Source organism: Mytilus edulis, chromosome 8 (assembly GCF_963676685.1).
Source record: "Mytilus edulis chromosome 8, xbMytEdul2.2, whole genome shotgun sequence".
Taxonomy (NCBI): domain Eukaryota; kingdom Metazoa; phylum Mollusca; class Bivalvia; order Mytilida; family Mytilidae; genus Mytilus; species Mytilus edulis.
Window position 1 is genome coordinate 32,789,275 of NC_092351.1, and position 10,480 is coordinate 32,799,754.

A 10,480-nucleotide genomic window follows, 5' to 3' on the forward strand; every position below is an offset into this window, starting at 1 on the left:
GCACTATATTGTATGTTAACCACCGACGGTAGGTAAATTCAGATACTTTTGACAGACGGTATATATGAGCACTATATACGGACCATATAATACGTTATATTGACCATCGACGGTAGGTATAAATGAAAACTGTTGATAGACGGTTTATAGGAGCACTTTATTGTATGTTAGCCACTGACAGTATGTATAGACACATAATTTTAATAGACAGCACTATATTTTACATTAACCACCGACGGTAGGTATAGACAAATACTTTTGATATACGGTATATAGGAGTACTGTATTGCCCCTAAACAAATATGTATACTAGTTCAGTGATAATGGACGTCATACTAAGCTCCGAATTATACACAAGAAACTAAAATTATATATCATACAAGACTAACAAAGGTCAGAGGCTCCTAACTTGGGACAGGCGCAAAATTGCGGCGGGATTAAACATGTTTTTTGAGATCTCAACCCTCCCCTATACCTGTAGCCAATGTAGAATAAACAAACGCGAAACAATACGCACAGTAAAACTCAGTTTAAGAGAAGTCCGAGTCCGATGTCAGAATATGAAACAAAAGAAAATAAACAAAATGACAATAATACATAAATAACAACAGACTACTAGCAGTTATTGACATGCCAGAAGCAGACCTTAATTAAACTGATTGAAAGATTATGTCTTCATCATATGAATATCAGGCACAATCCCTCCTGTTAGGGGTTTAGTATTATACCGTCATGAAATATACAACCCTCTTATTTACAATATCATTTGATCAACACCTATTTACAAGGGTCTATTTGATATGATTTTTCTCATTGTTGAAGGCTGTATGGTTGCATATAACTGCTTACATCCACTTTATTTGAACTTGAGTGGATACATGTAGGCGTCTCATTGGCAATCATACCACATCTCCGTATTTGTACAGTATTGTATCAGTACTGTTACCTAATAACAGGACAAAACAAGACAGTAATTTGACAAAACTAAAGACATGCATACTTGATTTTACTTCTCTAAAGATATAAACAAAATTTTCATAGTTCGTATCTGAACATGTACACAGCCATGGAAATTTTAAGGGACTATATTTCAGTGTGCATATATTTAGTAGCTAATCTGGCTACTTCCTGTTTATCAGACCGGTACCTTAGAAAAGAATTGTGACAATATATCCAATCTTTTCAAAAACCAAAGACTAACGTCACTAGGAGCAGCAGTTAGTTGTCATAGATACTCTAGATAGAAAGATAATCTGCCACTTTTATAAAAGGGACTACATATAGCTTTTGAAAGGGTATAATCGGTTTGTGCCGAAATTACTTTCTTTAGTCCAGAAACTCATTTGTGCTAAATGGTAATCTCCACCCACATTTAGGACTGGCAGTTATTTGTAGTTTTTATCAACAGCTTGCACTTTTTCTAAATTATATTTGCTTCTTTTAAGACTGACCAAAACTGTTTTTTTACCATTGTGGTTTGATTAAGGTAGTGTATATCAAACAGCTGTTGGAAATATTTTGGACAACCCTCTTATTTACAATATCATTTGATCAACACCTAGTGGTATCTCGCATAACATTAATAAGGTCTTTTTTAAAAGGCAACTTGAAATTATTGGTCCCATATTTATGTGCTATAGCAAATGTATGGGCTGCTGATCTGCATATATGATAGCAATATATTCTTATGTTTTCAATGACCCCTTATTTCTTCACTCCACTTTATAAGATAGAAATAAATGTTATTCCATATTTTATTGGTTTTTTCAAAGGTATCATAATTTAGAGATTAAGACAAAACTAAGCACAGTGAAAAAAGTCTACTCTGTCCTGTAAAGTTTGAGATGTTTTTGTTGTTCAATCTTTGTCACTTGTATGGAAACACTAAATCTTGATAACCTACAATAGAAATATTATCACTTTTATTTCAATTCAATTGTTGCAGTTATCATGCATGTAATAGAGAAAATGATAAATTAGACCAGATCTCCACATTAATAATATTAAAACTAGAGGCTTCAATGAGCCTGTGTCACTCACATCATACTTTTATTTACAATTGATGCATGATACAGAAATTGTCCATACCAACCGTCAGTGTTTACCATACAATACAGTACTTCTATACACTGTCTGTATACAGTATTTGTCGGATTTTGTCCATACCTATCGTCGATGTTTGACATAAAATACAATACTCCTATATACCGTATATCAACAGTATTTGTCTATACCTACCGTCGGTGGTTAACATACAATACAGTCCTCCTATATACCGTCTATCAACAGTATTTGTCTATACCTACCGTCGGTGGTTAACATACGATATAGTACTCCTTTGCACCGTCCATCAACAGTATTTGTCTATACCTACCGTCGGTGGTTAACATGCAATAAAGTGCTCCTATATACCGTCTATCACCAGTATTTGTCTATACCTACCGTCGGTGGTTAACATACAATATAGTGCTCCTATATACCGTCTATCAACAGTATTTGTCTATACCTACCGTCGGTAGTTAACATACAATATAGTGCTCCTATATACCGTGTATCAACAGTATTTGTCTATACCTACTGTCGGTAGTTAACATACAATATAGTGCTCCTATATACCATCTATCAACAGTATATGTCTATACCTACCGTCGGTGGTTAACATACAATATAGTGCTCCCATATACAGTCTATCAACAGTATTTGTCTATACCTACCGTCGGTAGTTAACATACAATATAGTGCTCCTATATACCGTGTATCAACAGTATGTGTCTATACCTACTGTCGGTAGTTAACATACAATATAGTGCTCCTATATACTGTCTATCAACAGTATTTGACTATACCTACCGTCGGTAGTTAACATACAATATAGTGCTCCTATATACCATCTATGAGCAGTATTTGTCTATACCTACCGTCGGTGGTTAACATACAATATAGTGCTCCCATAAACCGTCTATCAACAGTATTTGTCTATACCTACTGTCGGTAGTTAACATACAATATAGTGCTCCTATATACCATCTATCAACAGTATATGTCTATACCTACCGTCGGTGGTTAACATACAATATAATGCTCCTATATACCGTCTATCAAGAGTATTTGTCTATACCTACTGTCGGTGGTTAACATACAATATAGTGCTTCTATATACCGTCTATCAACAGTATTTGTCTATACCTACCGTCGGTGGTTAACATACAATATAGTGCTCCTACAATGTATATACCGTCTATCAACAGTATTTGTCTATACCTACCGTCGGTGGTTAACATACAACATAGTGCTCCCATATACCGTCTATCAACAGTATTTGTCTATACCTACTGTCGGTAGTTAACATACAATATAGTGCTCCTAAATACCGTCTATCAACAGTATTTGTCTATACCTACCGTTGGTAGTTAACACACAATATAGTGCTCCTATATACCGTCTATCAACAGTATTTGTCTATACCTACCGTCAGTGGTTAACATACAATATAGTGCTCCTATATACCGTCTATCAACAGTATATGTCTATACCTACCGTCGGTGGTTAACATACAATATAGTGCTCCCATAAACCGTCTATCAACAGTATTTGTCTAAACCTACTGTCGGTAGTTAACATACAATATAGTGCTTCTATATACCGTCTATCAACAGTATTTGTCTATACCTACCGTCGGTAGTTAACATACAATATATTGCTCCTATATACCGTTTATCAACAGTATTTGTCTATACCTACCGTCGCTGGTTTACATACAATATAGTGCTCTTTGATACCGTCTATCAACAGTATCTGTCTATACCTACTGTCGGTAGTTGCTCCTATATACCGTCTATCACCAGTATTTGTCTATACCTACCGTCGGTGGTTAACATAAGATATAGTGCTCCTATATACCGTCTATCAACAGTATTTGGCTATACCTACCGTCAGTGGTTAACATACAATATAGTGCTCCTATATACCATCTATCAACAGTATATGTCTATACCTACCGTCGGTGGTTAACATACAATATAATGCTCCTATATACCGTCTATCAACAGTATTTGTCTATACCTACTGTCGGTAGTTAACATACAATATAGTGCTTCTATATACCGTCTATCAACAGTATTTGTCTATACCTACCGTCGGTGGTTAACATACAATATAGTGCTCCTATATATATACCGTCTATCAACAGTATTTGTCTATACCTACCGCCGGTGGTTAACATGCAACATAGTGCTCCTATATACCGTCTATCAACAGTATTTGTCTATACCTACCGTCAGTGGTTAACATACAATATAGTGTTCCTATATACCGTCTATCAACAGTATATGTCTATACCTACCGTCGGTGGTTAACATACAATATAGTGCTCCCATAAACCGTCTATCAACAGTATTTGTCTATACCTACTGTCGGTAGTTAACATACAATATGTTGCTCCTATATACCGTTTATCAACAGTATTTGTCTATACCTACCGTCGCTGGTTTACATACAATATAGTGCTCTTTGATACCGTCTATCAACAGTATCTGTCTATACCTACTGTCGGTAGTTGCTCCTATATACCGTCTATCACCAGTATTTGTCTATACCTACCGTCGGTGGTTAACATAAGATATAGTGCTCCTATATACCGTCTATCAACAGTATCTGTCTATACCTACCGTCAGTGGTTAACATACAATATAGTGCTCCTATATACCATCTATCAACAGTATATGTCTATACCTACCGTCGGTGGTTAACACACAATATAATGCTCCTATATACCGTCTATCAACAGTATTTGTCTTTACCTACTGTCGGTAGTTAACATAATATATAGTGCTCCTATATACCATCTATCAACAGTATTTGTCTATACCTACCGCCGGTGGTTAACATGCAACATAGTGCTCCCATATACCGTCTATCAACAGTATTTGTCTATACCTACCGTCGGTAGTTAACATTCAATATGTTGCTCCTATATATCGTCGATCAACAGTATTTATCTATACCTACCGTCAGTGGTTAACATACAATATAGTGCTCCTATATACCGTCTATCAACAGTATATGTCTATACCTACCGTCGGTGGTTAACATAAGATATAGTGCTCCTATATACCGTCTATCAACAGTATTTGGCTATACCTACCGTCAGTGGTTAACATACAATATAGTGCTCCTATATACCGTCTATCACCAGTATTTGTCTATACCTACCGTCGGTGGTTAACATACAATATAGTCCTCCCATATACCGTCTATCAACAGTATTTGTCTATACTTACTGTCGGTAGTTAACATACAAAATAGTGCTCCTATATACCATCTATCAACAGTATATGTCTATACCTACCGTCGTTTGTTAACATACAATATAATGCTCCCATATACCGTCTATAAACAGTATTTGTCTATACCTACTGTCGGCAGTTAACATACAATATAGTGCTCCTATATACCGTCTATCAACAGTATTTGTCTATACCTACCGTCGGTGGTTAACATACAATATAGTGCTCCTATATACCGTCTATCAACAGAATTTGTCTATACGTACGGTCGGTGGTTAACATACAATGTAGTGCTCCCATAAACCGTCTATCAACAGTATTTGTCTATACCTACTGTCGGTAGTTAACATACAATATAGTGCTCCTATATACCATCTATCAACAGTATATGTCTATACCTACCGTCGGTGGTTAACATACAAAATAGTGCTCCAATATACCGTCTATCAACAGTATTTGTCTATACCTACCGTCGGTAGTTAACATACAATATAGTGCTCCTATATACCTTGTATCAACAGTATGTGTCTATACCTACTGTCGGTAGTTAACATATAATATAGTGCTCCTATATACTGTCCATCAACAGTGTTTGTCTATACCTACCGTTGGTAGTTAACATACAATATAGTGCTCCTTTATACCATCTATCAACAGTATTTGTCTATACCTACTGTCGGTAGTTAACATACAATATAGTGCTCCTATATACCGTCTATCAACAGTATTTGTCTATACTTACTGTCGGTAGTTAACATACAATATAGTGCTCCTATATACCATCTATCAACAGTATTTGTCTATACCTACCGTCGCTGGTTAACATACAATATAGTGCTCTTTGATACCGTCTATCAACAGTATTTGTCTATACCTACTGTCGGTAGTGGCTCCTATATACCGTCTATAACCAGTATTTGTCTATACCTACCGTCGGTGGTTAACATAAGATATAGTGCTCCTATATACCGTCTATCAACAGTATTTGGCTATACCTACCGTCAGTGGTTAACATACAATATAGTGCTCCTATATACCGTCTATCACCAGTATTTGGCTATACCTACCGTCGGTGGTTAACATACAATATAGTGCTCCCATATACCGTCTATCAACAGTATTTGTCTATACTTACTGTCGGTAGTTAACATACAATATAGTGCTCCTATATACCATCTATCAACAGTATATGTCTATACCTACCGTCGTTGGTTAACATACAATATAATGCTCCCATATACCGTCTATAAACAGTATTTGTCTATACCTACTGTCGGTAGTTAACATACAATATAGTGCTCCTATATACCGTCTATCAACAGTATTTGTCTATACCTACCGTTGGTAGTTAACACACAATATAGTGCTCCTATATACCATCTATCAACAGTATTTGTCTATACCTACCGTCGCTGGTTAACATACAATATAGTGCTCTTTGATACCGTCTATCAACAGTATTTGTCTATACCTACTGTCGGTAGTGGCTCCTATATACCGTCTATAACCAGTATTTGTCTATACCTACCGTCGGTGGTTAACATAAGATATAGTGCTCCTATATACCGTCTATCAACAGTATTTGGCTATACCTACCGTCAGTGGTTAACATACAATATAGTGCTCCTATATACCGTCTATCACCAGTATTTGGCTATACCTACCGTCGGTGGTTAACATACAATATAGTGCTCCCATATACCGTCTATCAACAGTATTTGTCTATATACTTACTGTCGGTAGTTAACATACAATATAGTGCTCCTATATACCATCTATCAACAGTATATGTCTATACCTACCGTCGTTGGTTAACATACAATATAATGCTCCCATATACCGTCTATAAACAGTATTTGTCTATACCTACTGTCGGTAGTTAACATACAATATAGTGCTTCTAAATACCGTCTATCAACAGTATTTGTCTATACCTACCGTCGGTGGTTAACATACAATATAGTGCTCCTATGTACTGTCTATCAACAGTATTTGTCTATACCTACCGTCGGTGGTTAACATACAATATAGTGCTCCCATATACCGTCTATCAACAGTATTTGTCTATACCTAGTGTCGGTAGTTACTAGTAACATACAATATAGTGCTCCTGTATACCGTCTATCAACAGTATTTGTCTATACCTACCGTCGGTAGTTAACATACAATATAGTGCTCCTATATACCGTCTATCAACAGTATTTGTCTATACCTACCGTCGGTGGTTAACATACAATTTAGTGCTCCTATATACCGTCTATCACCAGTATTTGTCTATACCTACCGTCGGTGGTTAACATGGAATATAGTGCTCCTATATACAGTCTATCAATTGTATTTGTTTATACCTACTGGCGGAGGTTAACATAGAATATAGTGCTCCTATATACCAAGAGGGATAACGGATCTGCATCTAGAATTTATCATGCTGCCCTTTTTTTGGATTTTTAAAATTCTTGTTATCCCTCAATTTTTACATTCATCCCAAATAATACAACAGTAGTCAATTAGGGGCAGAACACGCATTGTATTATGTTTTTTTGCAGTTATATAAAAAAAATGTATTTAAGAAAGATGGTATATTCTGGATGATATATTAGCACAACCTTGGTCAATTTGATTTCTCCAGTTACTTAGTGGGCTGTCAATTTTGAAACTAATATTTTTTCACATGAAGAATTTTGTTATACTTTAATTTATTATCAAGTTTGGTTGAAAAGTCTGAATAGTTTCTGCTTTGTTCCAGTAATCAAACATTTTGTTTCATTTGCATCTATGAACATGTTATTCATTTTACACCACTCTTCAACCCTGTATAAATCTTCTTGAACATCATCATTTATATTTTCTAGATGTTTCCCCCTGATTTATGAATAGTGGTGTCATCAGCATATACAACGATATAGGTCTGTTTCACAATTTTTAATGCATAAGGGAAGGTCATTTATAAATAGCACAAACAATAGAGGACAAGGTATAGGACATTGGGGAACACCAAATTTTACATGTTGTTGTTCAGAGTTAACATTACAAATGTATACCTTTTGTTATTCAGGTACGACTTAAAAAAACTAACAGTAGTCTCACTAAATCCATACATGTCGAGCTTTAAACAAAGAAAGTCATATTCTACCAAATCAAAAGCTTTTTTTTAAATCTTAATAAAATTGCTAGGTTTAAATTACCATCTTTCATTTCTTGCAACCATGTGTCAATGATATTAAATAAATGTCAAGCTCAATCCAGTATATATTCCAAGTTATGGACAAATGATAATGCTATTAAAAATACCAAATAATAACCAGTGCTTTTCTCTTTTTCTATTTACAGTATATGACTAGGTAATAATGATTACTTTTTTCAACTATTTTCATACTTTTTTGTTTCCTCTGCTTTTGTATCAAGGGCATAATTGTTTATGGCAAACTAAGCATCTGCATAATCAAACTATTCCTAACTATACTCTACCTCAAATTCTGGAAACTGCAAAATTTTTGTCATAGCAGTCTTATGGTAGCTGAACTATTTCTATTTTATGTAAATCTGGATTAATAAGTCTTTTGTCACATTCTGGGGCTATAGAAAAAAAAACATTACAGAATTATCAAAATTATGTGTGTATAATGTTTGTGTACAGTCATTCAACTAAAAAAGGACAAAAATTATTTTTTTGTATATAAATAAATAATTGTGATTTTAATGTCTTAATATTATAAAAAAAACTTCAAAAGATTAAATTTAAATTATAATCTAAACATGAAAGAGCACATATAAATCAACCTTTTACTCAGATTTATATCTAAAACCAGTTATAACTAGCTATAATATCTTTGACTTCACAAATATCATCATCTAATTTTACAAATCAGTATTTATTTGGTGGCACTTCCTGCACACTAAGTATGTTATGCCTTAGGTTTAATTTTGATGCAATCACATTTCAGAAGGTACATGTCTTGAACTGTTTTAATGAATAAATTACAGTTTTAAACTCAGTTTAGGCTGACCTGAGGTCAATAGTCTTAAACAATGTCATCAAACTATCAGTTTTACTGTAATATATTGATATTGTGACATTTATGGGAAAGAGCATATGAGTTAGTCATATTGGTCAATACAATGGAAAGTTTATAGCTGAGACTACTATAACACTATGTGTTATACTAGTAGTCTCAGTTTATAACTATGTTAATGTCAATTATATACATGACATAATAATTAAATCATTTAAAAAACTATTCCAAAGATTTCTCTCAAATCATGTTTACATTTTTTTAGAGAAGAGTCTGTCTGAAATATATTCAGGGGTAGTCCAAATAGTTATGACTTCTTAAAAAGCTATATTATGGGGAAAAAGGGGGGGGGGGGGTCTATTATGTTTTTTTTCATACAGGAGGAAGACGTCAAAGCAAAAAAAACCCAACAAAACAAAATAAAATAATAGCCTGTCAAGACGTCCTTATATCATAAAAATTTGGTCTAATTTTGGGATAATACATTTAACTTCCTTTGATGTCGGGGGGGGGGGATAAGTTTTGACGATTAATTATTCTTGAAACTAACAATAATTATTTCTTATTGTTACTTTGTTAAGCGAGCGAGATGTGTGGTTCTCGAGTTATTTAAAAAAAAAAGGGGGGGGGGGTGTTACTATATCAAATTTACCCAGTTTGGAGACAATAAATATTTAAAATCTAACCATAAACTCCAATGTTCCTGCTTTTTTTAGCAGAACAAACACGATGGCATTCTCGTCTCTGTTGTAATCAATAGTTATAACTTAACTCATTTCTTCTTCCATGTTATTTCTTAATCAATTATGATTATCAGCTGTCTATCTATTTACCATGTTTATGTTAAACTGGTCCGTAATTCCATCGTAGTGTATCGATAACTGAACACAACAAGAATCCAGTTTATTAAACGTATATAATATACAAGGTTCCTGAGTCAGTAACCGTAACTAACACCGTGCTTTGTGCGCATGCGCAAGAAACACCAACAACAAGGATAAAACAGGGTATACAGTTCCGTAATTTCGTATATTTTTCTTATCTTCATACTAAAGAGCTCCAAAAGTAGGCGTGCTTAGGTGCACTGGGCGGGTCTAAAAACCGACTCTCGGTGGTTAACGTCTCTCGATGGTTAACTTTAAGTGCCTACCGAAAGCTGTCGTATTTATACTCTCCTATAAC

At 34.6% G+C, this 10,480-nt stretch overlaps 1 long non-coding RNA gene across 2 annotated transcripts; it reads right to left on the reverse strand.

The window, feature by feature from the left end:
* Nucleotides 1–1,773: 1,773 nt before the first annotated feature.
* LOC139485397 (uncharacterized) lies at nt 1,774–10,252 on the reverse strand. 2 transcript variants are annotated; one of them, XR_011655311.1, is made up of 3 exons: nt 10,132–10,252; nt 8,754–8,861; nt 1,774–1,899 (listed from the first exon to the last, which is right to left on the reverse strand). It is a non-coding gene; the product is annotated as an uncharacterized lncRNA (long non-coding RNA). The 2 variants fall into 2 exon arrangements; XR_011655310.1 differs by having other exon boundaries at nt 9,985–10,207.
* Nucleotides 10,253–10,480: the final 228 nt, after the last annotated feature.